The sequence below is a fragment of the Cupressus sempervirens genome, chromosome 1 (genome assembly GCF_028749045.1).
Source record: "Cupressus sempervirens isolate cs-2001-9-10 chromosome 1, ASM2874904v1, whole genome shotgun sequence".
NCBI classification, from domain to species: Eukaryota; Viridiplantae; Streptophyta; class Pinopsida; order Cupressales; family Cupressaceae; genus Cupressus; species Cupressus sempervirens.
The window spans coordinates 796,795,764-796,823,389 of record NC_143118.1 but is presented as its reverse complement, the minus strand read 5'-3'; the positions used below and the strand labels follow the sequence as shown (position 1 = coordinate 796,823,389).

The 27,626-nt window shown below is 37.6% G+C and overlaps 1 long non-coding RNA gene across 10 annotated transcripts in view; it reads left to right on the top strand.

Moving 5' to 3' along the window:
* The window catches only part of LOC149580280 (uncharacterized), a 191,278-nt gene that overhangs the window by 42,066 nt on the left and 121,586 nt on the right, over positions 1 to 27,626 (top strand). Inside the window, exon 2 of one of the 10 annotated variants that reach the window (XR_016353478.1) lies at positions 27,315 to 27,613. The exons of the other annotated variants lie outside the window; for them this stretch is intronic. This is a non-coding gene — a long non-coding RNA (uncharacterized LOC149580280). Of the gene's footprint in view, positions 1 to 27,314; positions 27,614 to 27,626 lie in introns of those variants that run through there. 10 annotated transcript variants of the gene reach the window in all.

The following is a 27,626-nucleotide window of genomic DNA, read 5'->3' as shown; positions in this document are numbered from 1 at the left end:
GGATACCCCTACTGGTGATCAGCAAAACCCTATGCCATCCCATGTGTTGGAAACTTTTAAAAATGAAGCTAATACCTCAGAGCCTAAGGTGAGGGATGAGACTCGGGATCAAGGGACGATCACCTCCCCAATTAGGAACGTGAATATGGAACCTTGGAATATGGGGAGTGAAAAAAATGTGGAGACTCAATAGGAAGACCCAATGGGAGGAGAAAACTAGAAGTTGGGTAATCTTTTACCTTAGGAAGCAGTTGAAAAATATCCTCTTACAAAAGAGGATTGTCCTAGGTTAGAGGAGACTATCACTACCTCAATAAAGAAGAATAAGGATCTAGAGGATAAGTTTGATAGGATGACAAATTTCTCAGTTCGTGTCATGCATTCTGTGGCCACTACCCTTCATCTTCTACAGGTTGGTAAGGAGGAGGTTTACAATGTTAAGGACATGGAAACTACCAACTCCCTTTGTGGATTCCTCGTTGACGATTGACTGGGCTCTTGCTGGAGAATCCAAATAAGCATAAAAAGGAGAGTTGGCTCCTGGATCCTTGCCTTTTGTCTTTTGTGTTTTGATGTTTACTGAATACTATTGTGTCCATGGGGCTCCTTTGGTTAATACTTGTTAGACCTTGTTTATGCCCTAGAATTTAAGTTGGGCTAGGATTATATGTAATTATGTTAATATGTTAATTTATGACTATAGTAATTTTAGATATAGAAATATGTTAGTTTAGGGGTTTTTTATATTAACGAAGGGGTAGGTTAATCTGTTGGTAATGACTTACGACTGAATCTCAGCTGAGTTTTTTTGTCTATGGGCCAGCCCCCATTTTGGCTGATTTTTAATATTAAAAACAATTCCAACCTCAAGAAAGACTTGAAAATGTCTTGTGACATATGGTGGTTTTTGAAAAATATCTAGATTCACTCTCTTGTCATATTTCCTTCACCCACTCTATTTGAGTGCCAATTGTTTGCATTACCAAATTAAGGGAGTGTTTAGTGTATGATGTCCCAAAATGTGCTCATATTTTTGCACAACTAAAACACTTCCAAACCTACAACTTTATGCATTGTTTATAATGGCTTGGACCACATTCTCATAACCCACCATCTCTATGGAATCAATGAGGACTTTGGAAATTAATTCCACGTCCTTGATTTTCCTATCACAATCAACCACACTTAAAAATATTCCCTCTTAGGAACACTACAATTACATTTATTTATAGACAATTTTGCAATCTTTCCATCCATCAAAAACAATAGAAGCTCCTAATTCAATCCAAAAATCTCTACTTGGTTTTATTGAAATCTCGACAAAATTCTTCTCTCATCCCGATAAGGTGGAGTACATCTTTTCATACTTAGGACTTGTAAAACTAGGAGATACACTATTGATTGTCAATACCACATTCCGCCAATATGATGATCTTGTCAAGTTAGAAGGAAGACTATTGACATAGATGCAACATGAAATTTTTAATTTCACAATATCTCTTGCTCCCATTTTAAATGTCGTGTCTAATGAACCTTTTTTGTAAGAAAGAGTGGGAATTTCTACTTCATCTTACATAGAGGGTGCTTGCAAGAAGGCATGTTGGAAGGTGATTACTGAATTTGTAGGTAAAGTCATTGTTTTTTTGGTAGATGGATGAGCTCTTAGTTTTTCTTTCTCAACCCTTGTTATTAGTTGTTTCTTGTTCTCTAAGATATCTTGCCATTTTTTTGGCTAATACCCCCTTCATGTATTTGGCCATTCATACATTCTAATCTCTTCCATTTAAGAGCCAAAAAAGTGAAGTTTCACTCGGTAATGCTTACTCCTAAAATTGATTCACATTCATTATAACTCACAAAGATATCCCTAATTTTCAGAAGTTGTTCAATCATTTTGGTAAGGAGATCCATTGTCGATTTTAAATTTTTGGCTTGCATCCACAAGCACCAAACTTGAACTAGTGATCATTCTTGCTATGTTAAGAAATTACACAATTTTAATTAGAAAACAAATAAATACAAACATTTAAGTTCAAAATGAAGATCAAAAAACATTATTACAAACAGTTAAATTTGTTCTTTTCTAAAAACATATTTAAGAAGATAAAATATTTAGTCTTGAAAAAAATCATAGACTGGAGCATATGGTTAAATGCTTATCTTAGATGCTTAAATATTCTTTATGCAAGTTGTTTGTCCCTCCTCAATCAATCATTCATGGAAAAAACTAGTTGTCATTCAATATGTCAAAATGAGAAAGAAAGTCAAGAGCAAAAAGAATAACGCAAGTTACTTTTAGATCAAAATAGTCCCATATGGAGATTTTAAGGTTTTACATAATAATAATTCAATAAAATATTTTTATTTTATTTTTTATGGGTATTTTTTCCTTAGTCACCCCATAAGTAACTTATGGGGTATACCTCAGGTATGCCTTAATGCACACACAAGCTGTGCCCTAGCCATCCCAAGTGTGTAAAGGGTTTACAAGCTCATACCCATAATGCACGTGGTGTGTTCGAGATCTACTTGTGCTTAGTTGGGCATGCCCCCAAGCAAAATCATACTTGAGTGAACCCGATTTGGGTGTAGAGGTTCTCAAGCCTGTAACCTGCAACATAAAATCTTTAATATCATTTAGGACATATTAAAGATATTTTCCCATGATCATTTACTAATATATGTATAAATTTGTAGGCTTACAAACTACCCTATTTGATGAATGGAAATAATTGCAAGTATTATAACTATGTATATAAGTTAATTGCATTTGGTTGAACCTTTCTCCTAGATTAAGCATACACTTGAGTTGGGTGTGAAGATCAATCTAGCACTTCAAGCTTTATCAAAGATACAACCATGGAGTCCATGTCAACTTTATAGCCTCATCTACAAGATTTGCATATGTTCCTTATATATTTTCACCAAACAAAGACTAGTTTAGACTAGTCATAAATACATTCATACCTGTTCAATTCAGCAAAAAGAATGATTGATAAGTAGGAGATAAGGGGCTTTCTAATGAATGGTTCATAAGGCACAACACTTGGTGAAGGTTTTGCAAATGAGGTTGCAAGCTTTGGGTTTAACTATGGAGGAAACTCTGTAGTTAAGCACACTCAGGCTGGAGTAGTACTGGGATATGTGACCTCTCGGGAAGTCCCGGTGCTTCACCTCTGTGAGCATCACCTAGATCCAATGAGTGCTAAGTGTTCCATTTATTCTCATGAGAGATGGATTCATGTTGAATCACTATTCATGAAATATGGGTCAATGAGTTTGACTCAAAAATCACACAGTTAAATCCTGATATTCACATCACAAAAAGAATGATTATCAACATGATAATTTTCAGAATTCAATTAAAGTAAATTAAGCTAAATCCATCAATGATCATTACTTGGATTGTGTATATAGACATTTGTGTACATCTATGCACCCCAAAGTACAACATTGTAGTTGGTGGACTACTCACTCTACTCCAAATTTCATAATAATTAAGACTATCATAGAAGTTAAATTTGTGAACACTTGACACATTTCAATGTTAATATTTTGAATAGTTATACTATTATGTGTGTAACTACCCTATATGCAAGACATTCAACAATAATTTTGATCATCTAACAGATTAAATTTTAAATACTATTAATTACATACATACATGCCCTTAATATATAGAAAACTCTTATAAATATATTACTATTGTGAAGTGGGCTGAAAGTGGGAAACAAAAATACAAAATAGCAAGATAGAATTAAAGACAATAAACACACATATTTATCCTAGTTCACCACAAATGTGGCTATGTCCAGACTGAGATGAGTATTATATTAATTATGTGAAAGATAAGATACAAATGATGCAGTAGCAGCATATAAAAAGACTCCAATTACATTACATATTGAAGAGTCTTGTAAAACCAAGAGACGCATAATTAGAGGAAAAAATAGAGTGTGACTATTGGCCTTCACATAATAACAATCTCCCACCTGAAGGACAACCAGTGCTGCAACTGATCACCCAGTACCCTGCTTAATAGTTGTTTTATCTTTTCTTCACAAGCCCAAGAGAAGTCTTGGAACATTCAAACTTCTCTTTGACTACAACCTTTGTGAAAATATCTGTCAGATTGATCTTTGTGTCAATCTTTACAACTTTCAATTTGCCTTCTTCAACTGCATGAAGAACAAAGTGAGCAGGCACATCAATGTGCTTAGAGTAACGTTGTGATGAATGATTATGAGCCATAAAAATGAAATTGTGACTATCACCAAATAAAGTATAATCGCTTTGTTGAAACTTCAAATCACCAAGTAATTGTTGAAGCCAAATTATTTTTTTTGCACCTTCAGAAAGAGTCAAATATTCAGCCTCAACTAAAGGAGGAGCAATAGAATGTTGCAACCTTGAAGCCTAACTATAACTAGTGGTAGACTTTTATTTACCTAAATCACCAACAAGATCTGAATTAGTGAAGCCTTGCTGAACTTTATTTCCTCCAAAACATAACACATAATCTGAAGTGTCTTTTAAATATCTTAGTATCCATTTAACCGCTTTTCCAATCAGCCTTTCTGAGATTGCTCATGAACAAGGATAACTTTAGTGGCAAATATTCACCAAATGACAAATTTACTCATCGAGGACCTTGAATTTGACAAAAAGATTTGCACTTTCAGAGTCGCCATGTCACCCACACTTTATTAAAATTGGGTCTCGTACTTAGGCCAATCACCAATAATGATACATTATTATTTGTATTTTGGTGATGACTTCGCCAATGTAATATAATCTTTTAACGCGATAAATTAAATATCTTTGCCTACAATTTTCGAGGTTTGTCTTATTCGACGGTCACAAAATTAGGTTAGGTAATATGTAAAGTACATAGACTTGACGAGTGTCTCTATTTCAAAGACTATCCAAGCAACTTTTTATTCTTCTAATCTTTGGCCCAAAATAGAATTCATTGTGGACAATTGTCATCCTCTAAAACTTTTTTTTTAATATTTTAGCCTAGAATAAGATTTATACCATTGATTTAGGATCATCTAATGGTTATTAAAAAGGGTTATTGTATTTTAGATGATATGAAATTATGGTTTCTAGGTATTTGTACTTTTGGTTGCAATTTTATTAAATAATTTAAAGATTTGCCAGGGATTTACAAAATTCTCACACGATGGAAAAAAACCGTTAATAAATTTAAATTCTTTCCTACTTTGCTAAAAAAAAATGCCAATAGAAATCCTCCCTCTAAAATAATGTCGGATTTGTCATAATTATATACCTTTTCCTAAAGGGGTATTTCTTAAAGTTATCCCAACTCCCACCGCATGAGCAATATTAAGGCGAGTAGAAACCATTGCATACATAATGCTACCAACTCCAGATTTATAAGAAATTTATCCATGAATTCCTTTTCTTCTTGAGTTTTTGGGCACAATTCAGAGCTTAAACAAAAATGACTAGCAAGTGGAATAGGAGCAACTTTTGCATCAGCCATGCCAATCCTTTCAACAACTTTGTCAATATATTGTTTTTGCGACACCATAATTTCCATCTTTTTCCTATCTCTTGCAATTGTCATGCCAATAATCTTTTTAGCTGCCCCTGAGTCTTTCATGTCAAACTTTCTTGCCAATTTCTCCTTTAACTCATGAACTATTCTTTTACTTGTTCCAGCAAGTAACGTTTTGTCAACATAAAGAAGGAGAATGATGAACTCACTATTAGGAACTTTCTTAAAGTAGACACATGGATCTGATTTGCATCTTGTGAATTTAAATTCAGTGACTAAATTTTAAGTACCATTGTCTTGGGGCTTGGTTGAGCCCATACAAACTCCAAGTTAGTTTGCAATAAAGATGCTCTTGTCCTTTCTTGACGAATCCTTGAAGCTTCTCCATATACAACTCCTCTTCTACATCACTATGTAGGAATGCAGTCTTGACATCAAGTTGCTCCAATTCAACATCTAATGCAATCGGTAATCCTAATAATATTCAAATAGTTGTCATTTTAACAATTGGTGAGAAGATCTCATTGAAGTCTATTCCCTTTTCTTGATCAAACCCTTTTTTCACTAACTTGACCTTGAAGCGTTTTTTGCCTTACTCTTCTTTCATCCGGTATACCCACTTGTTTTTGAGTGGTCTTCGATTTGGTAAAAGAGTAACCAAATCCCAAGTTCAATTCTTGATTAAAGAATCCAACTCCTTATGCATTGCAATTGGCCATTTATCACTCTTTGAATTCTTGAGAGAAGCTTTATAAATTGTTGGTTCTGAGAATTCCGAAACCAATAATGAAGGCTCTCCCTCTTCAGCGAACAATAACTCATAATCAGAGAGCTTAGCAGGCATTCTCCTTTCCCTAGGTAGACCTTCTTAATTGAGGTTCTACATTCTCTATTCTATTCATCGAATTATTGTTGAAAGGTATTGATTCAAATACAGAACCAGAGACCCGAGTGTTCAAAGCACCTGTTGTATTATTTTTAAAATACTTGTTTTATTGTGATTTTGTGAATCAGTCTCTACATGGGCTGTAGTATCTCTATTATCCTGTCATATTGTTTTTTTACTGTGGATTGGAGAAGAAATAACTTTGTCAAAAGCACCTGCAAGAGGGCATGAGTGACCAAGCACCTCATGACTGCCTTCAAATATACCACCTGCTTGCGATGGTAAATGTCCCTGCGACTTCTATGAGTTGGGTGCCTCACAGTGGGTCTGCACGAGATGTTGGGTAGACCGTAAGGGAGGAGATGCACGTGTTTGGGCTTTCAAACGCCCATTAAATCTGCGTGGAGAGCAGTCTGAAGACTGCGATGTATGATAAGTGGAGTAGCCATCATTCTTGAAAGGATTGGATGCATTGCAGCAGACGGGAGGAATTGCACGGTGATTGAGAGGGGTTCTTGAGAGGGATTCCAAAAACCTCTGATACCTGTTTTTTGTCCATTGACATGTCCTGTCTATGCTGACTGTCCATTGATCGAAACAATTGGCAGCTAGGTGATGCTGACTGAGCATCCGTGCTAAGTGTTCTATTTATTTTCATGAAAGATAGATTTATGTTGAATCATCATGAAATATAGGTCATTGAGTTTTAGTGTTTTCCAACAGAGTCTGTTTTGTGTTAGTGTTTTCGAACAGATACTCTGTTTTGTGTTTGTATACCGTTCTCTGCATAATCAGTCACAAAGCCTCGTGTCCCGTGCAAATTACCAACAACCTCTGATACATGTTGCTTGGATGCCTGGTGACTGCTTCTTGGAGTGTGCGATGCAATTGGAATGCTAATTCTAGTGGATGTTGCTCTTACCTGATTATCTTCTGATGTCTGCCCATTATACATATTTGTTTGAGTTGACCATGTGACAGTAATACGGTGCTGTCTGGTTTGGTCACCGTCACTATCTTGGGCATTTGAAATTGTAGTGTTTGAATTCGTTGGTGAGTAAAATGGAGGTACTAGGACAGAGGTGGGTGTGGAGGAAATTGTCTGAGTATTTGCAGAAGTACTGCCTTGGGAGAGGGAGGGAAAACTGCCATCAAACAGAGGGAAATATTCTTTGAGAGTAGTCTCTTCTTGTGTTGGCAAAGCTGGAAAGTTTTTCTTATTGAAAATGATGTCTCTACTTCGAATAACTTTCTTTTCAACTGGATCCTAAATTCATAATGTCTCTACTTCGAATAACTTTCTTTTCAACTGGATCCTAAATTCTGAACCCAAATTGGTCCTCTCCATAACCAATGAAAACTCCCTTTTGTAATTTACACTCTAGTTTAGTTATCTTTTATTTGGGGACATGTACATAGGCTTCGCACCAAAAGACTTGAAGATGTGAGTATGAAATTCTTCTTCCTTGTCGTTCTTCTTTCGGAATTCCAAACTTCAACCTTGATGAAGGACTTCGATTGATTAAATATACTACAATATTAGTTTTGTGATCTCTCTAGTTTTCAACAAGAGCTTTGAGAATTTTGAATTTAGAAATTACTTAGGATTTGCTAGCCATCATATATATCCAAACTTTCCTAGTACAATCATCAAGGAAAGTAACAAAATATATTGCAGCACCAACTCACTTCGGTAGGACCAACAATATCTGAGTGCACAAGTTCCAATGGTTTTGTTTTCATGCCATGCCCATCTTTCAAGAAGCTAACCCGGTTTTGCTTTCCATAGAGACAATGTTCACAAAACTCCAAGTTTGCTAATTGGAGACCCGGTAGTTGATCCCTTTTGAGCATTACCTCAAATCCTTTCTTGCTCATGTGACCTAATCATTGATGCCAAAGTACCACATTGTTGCCCATAACTGTCATAGCAGCACCTCTCTCGGTAGGTCTTTCAAAAAGATATAAACTACCAACTTCATTGCCTTTGGCAATAATCATATAACCTTAGTCACTTTCCCAAGAATCCATATGAAAAAATGGATGATATCCTTGTGCAAAAAGATGACTAACACAAATCAGATTTCGCCATAATTTGGGAACATGATGAACATCCTTTAGCAACAATTGGCCTCCTCCTTCTAGTTGTAGCATAATGTCACATTTACCATCTCACAAGACTTATTGTCTCCAAGAAATACGTCTCCAAATTGTCTTTTATGATAGTTTGTAAAATAATCCGTACAAGAAGTGGTGATTTAGATTTCCTTTGATTGTAATTTTAGCCTCTATGATGGCTTCTTCCCCTTGTCTTGGTGCTGAACATGGTAAGAGCATCACTGGACGGGGAGTCTTTGTTTCTTCTTCTCATATCTCCACTTAGTAGAGTGGCCACAACTTCATCATAGACCAACTTCTTGTTGCTTCGAAACCAATTGTGAAGTGCTAGCTACTGTAACTACGACATCCCAACTATCAGGTAAGGAACACAACAAGATGATAGTTTTAGAATTTTCATCTTGAGTCATACCAGTCGAGGTTGCTTGGCATAATAAGGTGTTCAACTCATTTATGTGATTTAAAAGCGCAGTCCATTCATTTTCAGCTTGTAGAGCTTCTTCATAATTAAAGTTTAATTCTTAGTCGATGTCGTCTCATACATGCTTTGAAGTTTTTCTCAAACTTCCTTTGAAGAATTTTTGTTTGATACATTGAATAAGACATTTTGGGATAGCAAAAGAAAAAATTGATGCCATTGCCTTCTCATCAATCTTTTCCCAATCTTCATTCGATATTGCAGCTGGTTGTTTAGTTTTTCCTCCAGTTGCAATTGACAAGTCTTGCTTAACCAGAAAAGTACGCATTTGTACTTTCCATAGGTCGAAGTTCTGCCCAAATTTTTGCAATCTCAAATCTTCTATGTTTCTGGAAATTAAACCACCAGAATCAATTCCAGCAATTACGCCAGGCTCTAATACCAATTTTGAAGTGGGCTGAAAATGCAAAACAAAAATATAGAACAAGACAGATTTGAAGACAATATAAACACACAAATTTATCCCAGTTCACCACAAATGTGGCTGCATCCAGACTAAGCAGAGTATTGTATTAATTATGTAAAAGATAAGATACAAATGATGCAGGAGCAGCATATAAAAGTGCTCCAATTACATTACATATTGAAGAATCTCGTAAAACCAAGAGACAGATGATTGGAGGGAAAAATAGAGTATGATCGTTGGCCTTCACACAATAATTAAGTTAAAATTTTATATAATAAAATAAAAACAAATACATATTTTTTAATTATATAGATTAGATATATTATTCTAACCTATCTATAATGCATGAGTTCTCGAAGCAAAAGAAATTCATTTAGTACAAATACACCTCCCTCACAATCAAAAGTTATTTGAGACTACTTAATCAAACATCACAAATCATTGAACATACACACACATACCACTTATGCTCTTCCTATCATCTACATTACCTACCCAATTTGCATAAATAAACGCTTTCAAAATAAACTCAACATTACAAGGATACCAAATATCATAATCAATTGTCTCTTTAAGATATCTAAACATCATCTTCACTACCACCATATGTGCTTCCTTTGAATTTGACTAGAATCTAGCACCTTTCCCAATTACATGAGCTATATCAGGTCTATTATGTATGATATGGTGCAACTATTCAGTCATAGATTTATAAAGTGTTTCATTGGCTGAACTTAAAGTGCCATCCTTTCGACAACTAATTACATCCCGTGACCTTAAGTGTACCTATTAGTTTTTAATCTTCTATAACAAAAATATTCAACATGATTGATGTAAAACTTATTGGTAAGATGACGGCACTGGAGCAACTAGGGCACGGAAGCAACAATTTATGTACATTTTTGCAGAATTTCTAGCTATGAGGGAGTTTTGTCTATTGGGCTCTTATGGCCACGGGCGGGGTCGATAAGAGTCTCATTCTTGTTGGAGCCTCAACTTGTGGTGGATCTTCTTCCGGGGTGAGTTCAAGGAGGAGGAGACATTTTATGTTAGAGAGCGCTTGAAGTTAAATAAAGTTAATGGCTGCCTTCTGCATAGCCAAGATTGGCTGTGTTGGTTATCCCTCCAGAGGCAGTAATGGAAGATGTGGACTATTTGGCCACACATGCATTGATATGCAAGTTTCTTGGTATCTAGGTTTCCCTGTTGGCTCTGGAAGCTTGGATTCGCCGTTCATGGCAAGTGGAAGGTGATATAGATATTATGCTGGTTGGTAATAGCTACTTTTTGGTGGCTTTCTCTTGCATGTTAGATCGGAACTGGGTCTTTGAGGGAGGCCCATATTTTTATGACCGTGCGGGTCTTTTTGTCAAACCCTAGCATACGGGGTTCAATTCTACTAAGGATCTTCCTTCAAGGGTTCCTGTTTGGATCCGCTTGTCACGGCTTCCTTTGGAGTTGTAGCAAGAGGATATCCTTCGATAGATTGCCTTTGTACTTGGGAAGCCGATTGCTATAGCACATCAATCATTGGATAAAAAGGTTATTTCTTATGCCCATATCTGTGTTGAAATTGATTTAAATAATCCTTTGCCAGATTCTTTGGAAATTCTCCTAGGCTCTTCTTCTTGGATTTAGTAGCTAGACTATGAATCCCTTCCCTTACGATGTAGCATTTGTCATGCATATGGTCATTTACAGTGCCAATGTCCTCAAGCCTCTAAAGGCAATGGTACCCCTAGTGGGTTCTTAGGTCCAAGGATGGCTAATGATGGCAAGGGGAATGGTCAAACTGTTAGTACTAGAAAAGGGAATGTTCAGACTAATAGTACTGGTAAAGGGAAAGCTCAAATGAACACTTCAAGTTACGGGCAAGGGTGATCCAATACTATTGGTCCTGATAAAGATGTTTTTATCCCTACTCGAAACTGTGCTAAGGGAAGGGGTCAAAAGCGATCTCATCTAGATCAACAAGTGGACTCAAGATTCAATCGATTTGAGGTGCTCAACAACATGTCATAGAAGAAGGCATTCCTGTTGAGGCTTAGTGTGGGGTTACTGGCTCAGAGGGGAGGAGTTCTATTCTTAGTGGCAACTAGGATGTTGTAGTTCAGCAGAAGCCGGAGACCTCTATTGGTCCTGAGTCAGGTGCCCTTGTGGTTTCTCCTGCTCCATAGGAAAAGGATATTCTTCTGGCAGATTTGGTCAAAGATGTGTTTGCCTCTGGTAAAGGAAAGGGATTTTCTCTTGCTTTGGGCCTGATGCAAAGACCATTTAAGAAAGTCTCCTTTGCTACTCCCTCAAGAGTTGGGTGAAAGCAGGATCAGGAAAAAATTAAACTTAAAGGAGATTTACTAGTAGAGTCTGGGGCTATAAAGACCATGGACGAACATTTTCCCCACTCTACTCAATGATTGTTCTCTCATGGAATGTGAGGGGGTTGAATAGCATCCCAAGACAAAAAGTTATTCGTGAGCTGGTGGCTGATCATTCTCCAAATATACTTTGCATCTAGGAGACCAAGCTCTCAGTGGATGCCATGTTTAGATGTGCTCCTAAAATTTGGTTTCTGAAGCAATGCCAATGTGTTGGTGCTTTGGGGAGCTTTGGTGGTCTTGCCATCTATTGGGATCTTAGGAAAGTTACACCTCTCTACTGGATCTCTTGCCACTCGGCTCTCTCAATGGTGGCCTCTTCTCTGGAAACTGGAGAGCTGATTCTTGTTACTAATGTGTATGCTCCTATTGATCTCCTTGGTAAAATTAAGCTCTGGGCATATATTAGGCATGTCAGAAGTTGTTACCCATTCTTGCCTTGGATTGTAGTTGGGGATTTTAACTCTGTCATCAATCTAGAGGAGAAGTGGGGTGGGCTGGCTCGCTTGGGTCCTTCTTTTGAGCTTCTTCAGGAAAATATATTTCTTTTACATCTCTCTAATGTCAAGCCTCTCAATGGGCTCTTACTTGGAATAATAGAAGAGTTGGAGGTGATGCCATTTTGGAACGCTTGGACAGGTTCCTGATTTTTTGCTTTTGGAATTGTGGCTCTCTTTCTCTCTCTTCAAAAATTCTTGATTGGAGAGGCTCTGACCACTGGCCTATTACGCTCATGGCTAGTTATGTTGTTGTCCCCAAGAAGCCTCCCTTTAAGTTCCAGCCGATCTGGCTTCAACACTCTTCTCTCCATGATTTAATGGCTCATTGGTGGAGACAGGGAAGCCCTACCTATGACACGGTTATGTTCTCCTTCTCTAAAAAATTACAGTATGTCAAAAGGAAGTTGAAGAATTGGAACAGGAATTGTTTTGGTAATCTCCACATTATGAAGAAGAGGGCTAAGGATCATCTTGATGTTATCACTAGGCAAATTTAGTATTTGGGTTTTTCTTAAGCTCTTGGCATAGCGGAATCCCAAGCTTCTAGTGATTTTGCAGAGTGGGATCTTAGAGAAGAAATTTATTGGAAATAGAAGGCTCAAGTTGACTGGCTTTAGGAAGGGGACAAGAACACCGCATTTTTTCATATATCTGTGCAGGCTCGACGTAATAGGAGTTACATTTCTTCTCTTGTTACTTCTGATGGGACGCATATGACCTTCTCTCAAGCTGTGTCTTGGGAAGCTGTTCAATTTTACTTTGCTCTCTTTTCAAATGACTTGCCTCCAACAGAGATTAAGGAGAATACGATCTTGTCCTGTATTCCCTCTATTCTGACCAGTGAGATGAATGACTCTCTTATGCAGCCAATTTGTATGTCTAACTTGGAGGAGGTGGTCTTCAACTTGCATAAGGGCAAAGCTTTGGAGCCTGATGGCTTCCCTGTTGAATTCTTCCAAGAATTTTGGGATATTATCAATCATGACCTTTTGGATGTGGTTCAGGAGTCCTATTCCAACAAAGATATGCTCCGGAGCTTGAATGCTACTTTCCTAGTCCTTATTTTGAAGAAGGAAGAGGCTAATTAGTTGGACTTGTTTAGGCCCATTGCTCTTTGTAATGTGGTCTGTAAAATCATTACTAAGGTCCTAGCAGAGAGGCTTGAAATTTGGCTTCACATGGTTATCTTTGAGGAACAAAGGGGTTTTGTGGCTGGAAAACAAATTTTGGATGGGGTGGTTATTGCTTCTGAAGCCATTCACTCTATGTGTATGTCTAGGGAACGTGCCGTGTTCATCAAGCTTGATATGGCTAAGGCTTATGAAATAGTCAATTGGGGTTTCTTGCGGAAAGTTCTTCTGGATTTTGGCTTTAGTCAGGAATGGGTTAGATGGGTTTTGAACTATGTTACTACTCCTTCCTTCTCAGTCCTTCTTAATGGTGAACCATCAGAGCTTTTTGGGGCCTCTAGGGGTCTTTGCCAGTGAGATCTCCTTTCTCCTTATTTGTTTATGATTATGGTTGCGGGACTTGGTAGACTTATCAAGTCTCATGTTTCCCAAAATCTGATTCAGAGCTGAAAATGGGGAAATGGTTTGCCCACTCTTTCCCACCTCCAGTTTGTTGATGATACAACCCTTGCTGGGAAATCTCAGATTTGGGAACCTGAAGCCTCTCGGCTCACCTGGGATACTTATTTGGGTGCCTCTGGTCAAAAATTCAATGACCACAAGTCTTCTATTTTTTTTCTTAAACACTCCCGAGCCTAACTAGTGGAGGATTGCTAATATCCTGAGATTTTAGATTGAGTTTCTCCCTCTGAATTAATTGGGGGTCCCTATTGTGGTGAGAAGATAACCCAGGATTTTCTAGTAGAGCTTGCTCGACAAGCTTCAACAAAAAGTCAATCATTGGACTCGTAGGTGGCTCTCTACTGCTGGCAGGGTGACTCTCCTACAATCTGTGATACATGCCCTTCCCATATAAAAAAGCATGGTTCAGGCTGCCCCGACGTATTTTCTTAAGGAATTTGATCCTCTTTCTAGCCAATTTCTTTGGAGCGGCAATTTGCAAAATACTAAATGGAGCCTTATCAATTGGGATATCGTCAGTAGGCCAAAAAAGGAAGGAGGCCTCGACCTTCATTCTGCTATCTTGTGCAATCAAGCTCTTATTGCCAAGCTCTATTGGTGTTGGTGTTCTATTCAGTTTCAACTTTGGGCTTGTATCTTGTCACACAAGTATTTACCTAGTATTGAACCTTCATATGTTTCCAGGTTTCCTCATGAGGGAAGAGGCTCTACAGTGTGGAATACACTCAAGATTGGTGCTTACCTAGTGAAGAGAAGTCTATTTTGGATCTGTAACAGAGGCATTGAGGCTCTATTTTTGGAGTGACTTGTGGAATGGACATCCTCAACTCTTGTCCTCTCATTCGCACTTACAGCCTCTTTGTAATTCTTTCCTTTCTGTTGGATGAAATAAGGTAGTTCATTATAAAGAGGCTCATAACCTGGGCCTTGTTGTTGGTTACAGATGGAAGAATTCTTCTGATTGGCTACCAAGTGGCTCTCTAGGGGATTGGTTGGAGCTTTCTCAAATCTTGGTTTCTGGAGAGTGCAACTCTCTGCAAGAACTTGATGTTTTCACTTGGGGAGGTGCTTCTTTTGGCAAGTATTCTGTTTCTTCAAGGTACCTTGCACTGACTAAACAAGTGTTTGGCGAGGTGGAGGTCTCTTGGTGGAAAAAAGCTTGGAATAGCTTTTCTTGGCCTACGTGTAACTTTTTCCTTTGGATCTTGGTTTACAATTGTTGTTGTACTTGGGAGAATCTTTGCAAGAGAGGCTTCCAGGGGCCTTCCATCTATGTCTTATGTCATAATAGTGAAGAGACTATTTCTCACCTTTTTTTCTAGTGCCCCTTCGTCAAACAGATTTAGCACTTCTAGTGGAGTGTGTGGGGATGCACATGCTGGCATGTCTCCTCCTTGTCTAAGTTTTGGGACCGTCAGGGCCATCCCCCTTCCAAGACCTCTTTTCTTCAGGCTGCTTGGACTATTGGCCCTTCCCATATTTTATGGCATGTTTGGCTTTAGAGGAATAGGAGGATCTTTCATGATGTGCAGCTAGAGATCAGGCACCTGTGGGGGAAAATTGCTAATTCTCTTCATGAAACACTTTTGGCTAAATCTGACTTTGGTGGAGGTTTGGACCCTAGAGATGCTAGTATTTATTCACGCCTTTCCTTTCCTCTTCAGGGTGGCACTCCCTCTTTCCCCCACAGACGCTCTGGGAATAGAGTTAGGCAGCGTTCTCAGCATGTTAATCATGAGGGGCATTGGACTTCTCCCCAAGCTAGAGTTCTTAAAATCAATACTGACGGCTCTTCTCGGGGAAATCCTGGACCGGATGGTATTGGGGGAGTTGCGTGTGACAGCTCTGGTGATATTCAGTTTCTATTTTCTATCTACAAGGGTTACCATACAAATAACCTCATGGAAGCCCTTGCTATCTTGGTTGCAGTGGAACAATGTTGTCAACGTGGCTGGAGAAGAATTTCCTGTGAGATTGACTTGTAAGTGGTTGTGAATTTATTGAATAGACGAAACTTTATGGATGTGGATTGGCATTTGGCTTTGTTTATTCAACAGATCACTCAGTTTTGTAATTCTCTGGATTCTGTGCCTTTAATGTATATCCCTCATGAGTGGAACAGTGTGGTTGATTGCTTGGCTAAATGGGCCTCCGAGCATGTGCCGGATTGGAACATTATTGAGCATAGGATGCTCCCCCCTAATTTATCTCATAAGTTGGCTCAACTTGTGGACCAGAATAAAGCTCTTTAGTGCTTTTTGTATCTTCTATTGTTTTGTTCTCTTTGGTATTCAATAAAATTTTTACCTTGCTTTTAGTTTTAAAAAAAAATATTCAACACTTCCTTGACATATATATACTGACAAATAAAATTTTTATCTTCTATTTGCATCATCTACAATCCAATAAAATATTGAATCTCACACATTTATAATTTACTCTTCATTTATCCCTTTTAATTGATGCTACTTTTAATCCTTGGTGAATAGGACACTGCCAATTGCCAATTGTAATGCGATCAAAATAAATTTAGAAAACTCATGTTACTTTCTTTCCTTAACCATCATGACATAGCATCAAATAGAAACAGCAAAAATATCATAGGAAGAGATTGAAAATCAAACATAGCATTCAAACTATGCACTCCAAGCTCTTCAAAATGCACTTCAAATTTAGTGGAAGGAATTTGCACCTTTACAACTCTAAGAAATTGAAGTCCTTTACCAAATGCCATAAATTACAATCTTCATCCTTTCACATACCAACATATATGTCCATGTATTAGGTTCACATGCGAATTAAGGCCATACGAAGAATCATATTTTGGCAAAATAATTGATCCAGAGGATATTTTCATCAAAAATTGAAGTATCTCCAGATCTCCCATAATCAGCACCATGTTGAAGTTCTTAGAATCTTGAATCTGATGCAACTCGAACGGGCAAAAAAGGAGTCTATACGCTTGAGTTATGGCCAGTCAAAGTTTGGTCAAACCTTGGACTAGAGGCCATAAAAAAGGTGAAATTTGGAGCTCTCCAAAACTGGTCGAGGTCGACACCAATTTGAAGATCTCGTCGAGAGGTTTTCAAAAATGTTCATTTCATTGAAAATGGAGCTTGGACGCAAAAGTTATGCCTGGTCAAAGTCGTGGTCAAATAGGCATATTAGGGGTTGACCAAAAATAGGTGTGAAAATTTGACCATCTCAAAATTGGTTGAAAATGGCATCAAGTCGAAGGTCTCATTGCCACGATTCCAACACCGTTCATTTCATCAAAAACGGAGTTCGTATGCAGGAGTTATGATCGGTCAAAGATGCCTAGGAAAAGGGTTGACTAGTGATTGGCATGTTTGTACGATAATGTCAGCATGGTGATGTGGTGATGTGGCAGCCTAAAACGATGACACATGTCATGGTGACATGGAAAGTACATAGTTAGCAAGTGACGTGGCAATGCACAGTCAGCAAGTGACGTGGCACGTTAGGAGGCAAGTACACTGTCAGCTTTGACCTATCATCTTGTGACACGTGTCATTGCGATGGCAAGTGAATTGGTGCCACATGGCACCTACGTGGCAGAAGGAGGAGCGCCGTTAAAAATTTTGTTTGAAGGTCGGCGGGGTCGAACACTTGACCTCTGGCTTCGAAGACTTGGTCGGTGGCTGATTGGGCTGCTGGTCGCATTTACAATATATATGGTGCAAGACTTTTTAAGCTTTTCCCGCCAAAAATTGGCTTTTGAAAGGCCATCGGTAGGGTTTGAACCCCCAACTGGTGGCTTGTCCAAAATTAGGCCGGTCATTACGCTATTGTAGCGCTTAGAGATATATCTCCGCGATATTTTATTTAACTCTTAGCCAAATCCACCTAACCTTAGTAAAATAAGGTTATTGTTTATTTTTGACCCTAAAATTGACATGGAACCGAATCTCTCAAAATGGCTAAAGGATTAATTCGAGAGGGGAATTCATTGAAGGGTCTAAACTTGTAAATTTTGTTACAGACTTATTTTGGTTAATTTGGTGTATAAAAGGGGGAATTCCTAAGCCATTCCAGAGAGAGGGCATTTTTTGAATGCATTTTGCATATGATTCAGTTGATGCCAAGGGGAATGTGAGAGTTTCTCTAATCAAGAAGAATTCTTGTAGGAGTTAAGGAGAATCTGATGTAATGATGCTTTGTCTCTATAGTAAAGCCTTGTCAGGCGAAGTCTTTCTTGCTCTTTAGAAACCAATCTTGCACTTTTGGGAGCTTGTACGCAAGGTGGTTCGAGTCAAGAATTGTATAATGACTTTGTGGATGGACTACAGTATGTTGTAAATCAACTTTTAAGAGCATCAATTATACATCGGTCACTTAGTTGAGATAGACTCGGAGATGTAGTTTGCTTAGTCGGATGAACTTTGAAATCAAATCGGTTCTCTCTCTTGTTCTCTGTTTCCTGTGCTTATATGTGCCCTTAGTTTCACTTAACTATCATTTAAGTTCTTTATTCTGCATTGAACTAAATTGAAGTGGTTAAGTATGGTGGCATAGAGGTCGATGTTTGAACGCATTTCACAAGCACATTGGGTTTCAAAATACTCTCTTTACCCTGTATCTGGAGATATCATTCTCTCTTTCTATTGTTCATGTCATTCTTAATGTTTGATGTCTTTTCAGTTATATAGTAGACATTAAGTATTTGTACACCTTTATGCATTTTCACTAGTATATAATTGCCTAGATCATAATCAGATCAAATTTGGTATTAGAGCTAGTTTGGCAAGTTGTATACAAAGTGACTGCAGGTTTACCTTTCACAATGACATCAAAAAGGGAGGAATTAACTCCATCTATGATGGAAATTATTCACTCTATCACAGAGATAGTGGAGCTACTCCTTCAAGACCATCAAGAAGAAGATGAGAGAATCCAGAAATTGGAAGAAGCTAATCACCAGCTTCGATTAGAGAATGCAAATCTCCGAAGGCTTCTAGAGGAGGCTAATAGGGAGAAGCAAAGCCTGCATGAGATGTTCGGAAGGGAGCATATTGAAAGAAGTCCTCTTCATTCAGAAAGTGTTGGTATGTGGGCATTGAGCCCGCGATCAGAAGGAACTTCTTCGTACTCTCTGCTCACCCCTTCAGGAAGTATGGATGCTTCTTCAGCCATGAAGTCCTTACCAAAGCAAGGATTTCCTTGTGGCCATGAAAAATGGGCTAATTATGGCTCAAAGGAGAATGTAAGCCATTGTGCTTTTTGCGAACAAATGGAGTACTTGAGACAGTTCCAACTCCAAGCACCTACCAACCACAGTGGTTGGATAGAGGAGTCTTCTACATCAGAAAAGAAGTAGGAACCTAATCACCACTCTATTGGGAGTTTTGAAAAGCACACTAAGGGCATCAACAAGAAACTAATGTCCAAAATGGGATATAGTGGCAAAGGCCTGGGTATCCATGAGCAGGGCATGACCCATCCTATTGAGGCAAAACAGAGGCCTCGAAAACAAGGATTGGGCTATGGAGAAACTGACAAGAACTTTGAAGCCTTGTTGAAGATAAATTCTCTGGACAGTGTTGAGGTTGAGTCTTCTATGAAGAAGAAGGTCAAGATGCATGAAAAGATCCAGAACTTCTACAACCATTGTTAGACAAGTGGTCATTGGATTGAGAAGTGTTGGAAGTTACACCCAGAACTTCGACGCTCTCCTAAGTTCATTGCAGAATCTAGTTAGCCCAAAGTAGACAAGGAAGGAATCAAGGTGGTACCTGACACTACCACGCAAGAGACCAAGGCACAAGCAATGCCAATAGTTTCCACCACTCCTGAAGCAGCACCAGTAGTCTCTACCACTCCTGAAGCAATCCTAGTGGAAGCGCAATAGAGCAGTGAGAAACCTAAGAAGGGAGGTTCCTTTGAGCAACTCCGTAAGAGTTGGGAACAATTTTCAGCTAACTAGCGATATCAGCTTTGTGGGTATTACCTTTTTAGTAGGATAAATGTTGATAGTAAGCTAGTGTGTTATGAGTATATGACTCTAAATAAATTTGTATGTAATGAAGTATAATTCTAGGGTTGAGATGTTTGTATGGCTATTAAAAGCCATATCTCTTGTAATCCAGAAAGGAGGATACTTTGAACTTATTACAAAATTTGTTTGGTGCGAGGCTCTTCAGAAGAAGCACCTATTACAGCTAATGTGATTCGGAGTTGTAGAGAACGGCTAGCCAATGCCTTTAAAGTTCTCCGCTTTATGGCTTGGTTAAAGATGGATAGTTGATGACCGATGTTCCTACAGGTCTTTATCATGACCTTGATACATATGCAAATATTTGGAGCTTTTTGGTGATACCTTTAGTCAGCCATTTTGAAGAACAAAGGTGAAGGAATGATTCAAGCTGAGGCTTTATTACCATCGCTCGTGCAGTTTGCCAAAAAGGAGCATAAAAAATGACTAGGCTGGAATGCAGACGTGAACTACCATCGTAAGAAGTACTGAGTGACAAGTTTATCGTGCTCAATTTTTCTTCTTACTTTATGGTTTTTTTTCAAGTTCTGTTTGAACTGTATTCCTTTCTTTAGAAGTCCTAGTGTGACTCAAGTACGAGTCCCCTTGAGGTCGAATGTAAGCATTGCAGTGAAGCTTTAGAGGCAGCAATAAAATTGAGATTTGGAACAAGGGAGCTAAAGGTTCTACTGTATATGCTTTTGGAGGACCAAAAGCCTTTTCAGTGGGGAAGTTTGATTTGGAGGATATTTTCATAAAAAATTGAAGTATCTCTAGATCTCCCATAATTAGCACCATGTCAAAGTTCTTAAAATTTTGAATCCGAAGCAACTCGAACAGGCAAAAAAGGAGTCCGTACGCTTGAGTTATGGCCAGTCAAAGTTGGGTCAAACCTTGGACAAGAGGCTATAAAAAAGGGTGAAATTTGGAACTCTCCAAAACTGGTCAAGGTCGACACCAATTCGAAGATCTCGTCGAGAGGTTTTTGGAAATGTTCATTTCATTCAAAATGAAGCTTGGACGCAAAAGTTATACCCAGTCAAAGTCGTAATCAAACAGGCATATCAGGGGTTGACCAAAAATAGGCGTGAAAATTTGACCATCTCCAAATTGGTTGAAAATGGCATCAAGTCGAAGGTCTCGTCGCCATGATTCCAACATTCGTTTCATTGAAAACGGAGTTTGTATGTAGGAGATATGATCGGTCAAAGATGCCCAAGAAAAGGGTTCACTTGTTACTGGCATGTTCATACAATGACGTCAGCATGGTGACGTGGCAGCGTAAAATGATGACACGTCATGGTGACGTGGCAAGTAGACAGTCAGCAAGTGACATGGCACGACAGGAGGCAAGTACACTGTTAGCTTTGACCTATCGTCTTGTGACACGTGTCATTGCGATGGCAAGTGAATTGGTGCCACGTGGCTCTTACGTGGCAGAAGGAGTGTCGTTTAAAATTTTGTTTGAAGGTTGGTGGGGTCGAACCCTCGACCTCTGGGTTTGTAGACTCGGTCGGTGGCCAATTGGGTTGTCGGTCGCATTTACAATATATATGGCACAAGACTTTTTAAGCTTTGCTCGCTGAAAATCGGCTTTTGAAAGGCCATTGGTAGGGTTTGAACCCCCGACCGGCAGCCTGTCCAAAATTAGGCAGGCTGTTGTGCTATTGTAGCACTTAGAGTGTTGGGCACATTTTATATTTAAACTTTTAAAATCCGCCAACCAACCTATTTTAAATTAGGTTCTTTGTTAATTTGCTAGGATAATAACCCCCAATTTGGGTTAAAACCAACATTGTAAAAAATGGCAAAGGGGTATTTCGAATTTACATATTGTTATGGGGCCTATTTAAAAAAAATATGGTTATGGCCTATTTTAAGCAAATATTTTGTATAAGAAGGGGGAATTCCTAAGCCATTCCACAGAGAGAGGGCATTTTCTGAATGCATTTTGCATATGATTCAGTCAATGCCAAGAGGAATGTGAGAATTTCTCTAATCAAGAAGAATTCTTGTAGGAGTTAAGGAGAATATGATGTAATGATGCTTTGTCTCTATAGTAAAGCCTTGTCAGGCGAAGTCTTTCTTGCTCTTTAGAAACCAATCTTGTACTTTTGGGAGCTTGTAGGCAAGGTGGTTCAAGTCAAGAATTGTATAATGACTTTGTGGATGGACTACAGTATGTTGTAAATCAACTTTTAAGAGCATCAATTATGCATCGGTCGCTTAGTTGAGATAGACCCGGAGACGTAGTCCACTTAGTCGGATGAACTTCGAAATCAAATCAGTTCTCTCTCTCTCTCTCTCGTTTTTTTTTCTTGTGCTTATATGTGCTATTAGTTTCACTTAGCTATCATTTAAGTTCTTTATTCCGCATTGAACTAAATTGAAGTGGTTAAGTATGATGGCATAGAGTTTGGTGTTTGAACGCATTTCACTAGCACATTGGGTTTTACAATCTCTTTACCCTATATCTGGAGATATCATTCTCTCTTTCTATTGTTCATGTCATTCTTAATGTTTGATGTCTTTTTAGTTATACATTAGACATTAAGTATTTGTACACCTTTATGCGTTTTCACTAGTATATAATTGCCTAGATCGTAATCAGATCAATAATGAAATATGTGTATCAAGTTGGTTTGTATGGTTAGTTAATTTGAGAGGAGGATCTATTGTATACTAGATTGTACAACCCAATTCCCTCACATTTTAGAAGGCTGACAAAATTGTGGAGGGAAACTAAAGGACATTCAAATTTTAGGTTCAAATTTTATAAGGTACGTGTCTTTAAGTTATCGTACAATTCAGTAGCGTCTTTAAGGAATATAGTGTAGTCTTATATTACTCTTACTATAAGTAGACTTAAGATAGAGAGCTAAATTATCGCAAGATCCTTTCTTTCCTTTCATTTTGAAATTTTAAATCTTATTATTTCCATTTTACCTACGTGTTTAAGAACATAACATTTTGCTTCTTGTGGTATTTTTGAATGGTCTCTATAAGGTAGGGAATTGAATTTTACCTTTGTGGAAAAATATGACTTGTTTGATTTGTTCTCATAATTCTAATGTCATTCTCAAAATAAACATTTATATTCAAGTAATATGAGATATTTTCCATTGTCATATTGGTTGACAATGAACCAAGAAAATGATGGACCCATGGTGATATATGAGATTGCTCTAGTTTTTCTTTTCTTTTTATTTTTTTCATAATTTTACAAAGGGCCTAGGTTCTAGTAAATTGGGTGATGCAAATATACATGCAGTAAAGTCACATTCAATATCTATTACCATTTACTCACTATATGTGATGTATCATGAGTTGTTCACTATGTTATTTTGTGTTAAGATATTGTTATTGGCATCATACGAAGATCCATCTTGAATAGCTTGTTACTAGACTATTTAATATGAACTATATTGTAATTATAAGATCAACTAATTGATAAAGTTATGGTAGGAATTTCCTCAAAAGATATAGTGCAAACCATGCAACTAAAGTCAACATAGTGGAAATAAATAACTCAATAGTAAATTGGAAACGTGTGAAACTCCACATTTTCATTATCTTAGATTCATAAAGTTACATCACATTCGCCTACAAGATGCAACTTACAAACTCTTAACATATATGCCTGATTACTATAAAAATCCATAAATAACTCTAAAATTACACTCCAATTATCATTCTTATAACTGCTACCCCTCCCCTTACTTCCTAGACAAAGATAAAATGCCTCAATATATAGAGCCTTCACAAGAAACAAGTTGGCCCACCCAAATCATAAGAATCTCCCTCCAAATGATAAAACATACTCAACGATCCAAAAGAAATGTTGACCAAGGATTTGGGAACATAATATGAGCCACTAAGCTTCGTCGGTCGAGAAAATACTCCACAAGATCGGAGAACTCAACTAATAGTTGAGACGTTGAAGAACATACAACACTGAACAAGGATCCACATGATATCTCTCATGTGGAGTTTCCGAACAAAGAGCAAATCAAGACATCCAGATTAATCATGATATTCAAAACATATCCTAAAGTTCACAATAGTAGATGACTAAGGAATGACAACCGAAAAATAAATACATTGGAAAATAAGAACATGACCGAAAGGAATTATTTTTGGGAATAACCCATGGATGCTCCTATATCACCCTGGTGAGAAGAAGATGTTCCATAAGAAGAACTAACGAAAATCTTGCAATCCATTTAGGACATAAATCCAATTCTTTTCCTTCATCCAACTTTACTTGTTATCTCCAACTTTGATTCTCTAAGAGTGCTTTATCCTCTGTCAGATCCATCATCTTACTTTGCTCTGCACTTTCTCTATCGTAGCTCACACTACCATTAGATAACAAAGAACTGTTTCGGTTACTGGTCATCACCTTTTGTCTTTTGAACGCTTCATTTACTTCTACTACTAGTATTCATTTGACCAACAACTACCTCTCTTTTTTGTTGCTCAACCTTCCCCTTTACCTGATACCACCTATTTCTTAGACTTAAGATCCTCCTTCAGGTCCAAGTCTTTCTTCATCTTAACCTCTGCATTTTGACTCTTAGAACAATTTAATCTTCACCATGCCCAGATTTCTTGCACTCCTCCCCTCTTCCTCCTTCAAGGGAAGCAAAGTAAAAAATTTCCCATCCTTCTCTAGTGTGACCGAGTTTCTTCTACAATATGAATAACTCCCCTCCCATATGTCCTAGGTCTACCCAATAGAACATGACAAACACTCATAATACCACATCATTGTATGGTCCAATATTAAAGTTCACTAAACATTGTTCTTTCACCTCCACCATGTGATTATCCTGAAACCATCTTATGCCATAAGGACAAGGATATTTAAGCCTCTTCAAACCAAGCTTCTGTACAATTTCCTTTGACACCAGGTTATTAGTGCTACCACTATTTACAATAACATTACAATATTAACTCCTAATTTGCATACAATCCTAAACAAATTCCTTCTTTGTATAAGTTCAACTTCCTTGTTGCTCAACATGATTCTCCCAAGCATAAGAGATTCACCCTTCTTAAGTTTTCCCATACTTTCCTCAACTTCATCAGTAGCTTGCTTCTCATGTGCCACCAGATTTTTTTCACCCAAGCCTTCGCTAGTTTTCTTAGGAACATGGAAAAGCTTTATGTCCTATGCACCACATTTGAAACAAGTACCTTGAGTTCCTTGCTGCCACTCCCTCTTTTAAGTGTCTTCTGTCGAGTATCCCTTCAATGGTCTTCTTCTCTTTGTTATTGTTACTCGCTTCTTCTTTCCTCTAGGCTTACTATGTTTCCTCTTCAACTTATCTTCTTCCTTCAATGCATACTAATAAGCTTCTTCAATATTACTAATCCTCAACATACCTAAATCATCTTGAGGATTGAAGCTTAAAGCATTAATGTATCTAGCCACCTTCTCTCTAGACAGTTATTGGTGACTAGATTTGATTGTCATGTTGTAAAAATCTTCAATGTATTCCTTTACACTCGTGTCCTTTTGCTTTAAGTTATATAATATAAGATAAGATAAATTTTGCTAATGTTACTTATAAAAAAAAGGACAAATTTGTTAATGTTTAACAAAAGACCAACAAGAGGGTCTAAGGCACTGAAAAAACATGACAAAAAGAAATCCTACAACAGGAGCACCAAATGGTGTTCAGGGAAAGAAAACATAACAACAAAAGAAAGAGATTAAAATTCAATTCCAATTCATAACTTCGGGTATGCATTTTGACTTAAATCTAGAAACCATCACCCTGCATCTAGTGGTTTCCATTTCACCATTATCCTCTCTATCCTTCTGCATTTATTTCCACCTTAAGGCAGCATGACCCTTCAACTCAGTTTGTTCTAACCTAACCCTCTGTGGATCTCTAATATCTTCAAGCTCAAAGTGATCTTCTTATTCACCTATCTAATCTATCAAAACCTCAAGATGTAATGAACTAAAGAAATTATAAATATCCATCCCAAAACTCTTACCCATTTGTGTTAAAGCTCTCAACAATCTTTATTCATCTGTAGGGATCTCAACATCTATAGCCTCTAGATCTTCAACAACTTCTTCATATCTCTCCTAAGTCTCAGGATTATTTTGTAATCCAATCAATGTGTTTCGGATCCCAGTCCTTGTCTCATTTTTAGAGTCTTCCAGCATTTGTTCTTGCCATTTAGGGGTCATTCTGCTAGGCGACATCTTCCCAAACCCTTAAGTGCAATTGCCTCAACTTTGATAATCTGATTTTATGGAGTCAATTTCCTTTTACTCAATGATCTATTGAATAACCCTTGCAAAATTCCTCCTCTTGTTGATTTTTTTGAACCAATGGGAAATATAAACACTCAACAATCAACAAAAAATCCCTTCCTAACTACTCTACTCAAGCCTTATGTTATTGTAGGTTAAATCTATAATCTATTGTCCCACAACTAACACATCAAGGTCTTCACAAGCTTAGGAACAAGAATCTGCAATTAAAGGAATGATCTTGCTCTAATACCAAATGATGCATTCATGGAAGGAATTTCCCCAATGGAGATGGTCCAAACCATGCAACTAAAGTCAAGACAACAAAAATCAGTAACTCAAGATCTTCAATAATGAATTGGAAGATATGCAAAACTCCACGTTCACATTATTTCAAGTTCATAAATTAACATCACAGTGGCTTGCAACATGTAGCTTACAAACTTCCAACATTATTATATAGAAATCCATAACCAACCCTAGAATTAACCTCCTAGGCCATTCTTCTCACTACTACCCACTGCCTCACCTAAAAAAATGCCTCAATATATAAAACCTTCGCAACAAACAAGTTGGCCCAAACAATTACATTTTCCAAGAATAAGAAAATGTAATACAACAAATATAGGTCAAGACCCAAAACATAAAAAACCTCCCTCCGAATGATAAAATTTGCTCAACCATCTGAAAGAGATGTTGGAGTCGTGATATGAGCCACTAAGCTTTACTGGTCAGGAAAATACTTCACGAGATCTGAAAACTCGACTGATCGTTGAAACCATGAAGAACATATAAAATCGAACAAGAATCCATAATATCTCTCGTGCGAAGTATCCAAATAAAGAGAAAACCAAGACATAGATTAGTCATGGTGTCTAGAAAATATCTGGAGGTTCACAATAGTAGATGACCACAAACTTCACAATAGTAGATGACCACAAACTAAGGAATGCCAACTAAAACATAGAAATTGGTAAACAAGAACATAACTAAAAGGAAATATTTTTGGGCGATGCAAGATTTCCAATGACCCAAAAATGCTCTTGCATCATTAATAGTTTGTGATTTAAATGAGTAGTTAAAAATCTCATCTCGATTGCAAAATTCAAGTCTTTTTTATTATTGTGTGTATAAAATGTGTAGCCTTTTGTTCTCTTATGAATATGTAGGCAAGGCCCATGAATTGGTTCCTCAAAGAATAGAACTAAGTCGACGGACATGTCATATAATGGAGAGAGCTTACTCATCTAATTAAGAATGTAAGTTAGTGACATACTTATTTTTATTTCCATATTTTGGTTAAGTACAATGATGTAGGATTTTTAGGAAAAAGTTATTAACCAAGGGTGATTATTACAATCATGTCCTCAAGAAAGCAGGGTGGACGAATACTATTGCATGGTGATCTTATTAAACTTTTAAGACTGTATTGATATTGGTAAGCTAAAAAATGCACCACCTTATTGAACTAGAACTCGCGA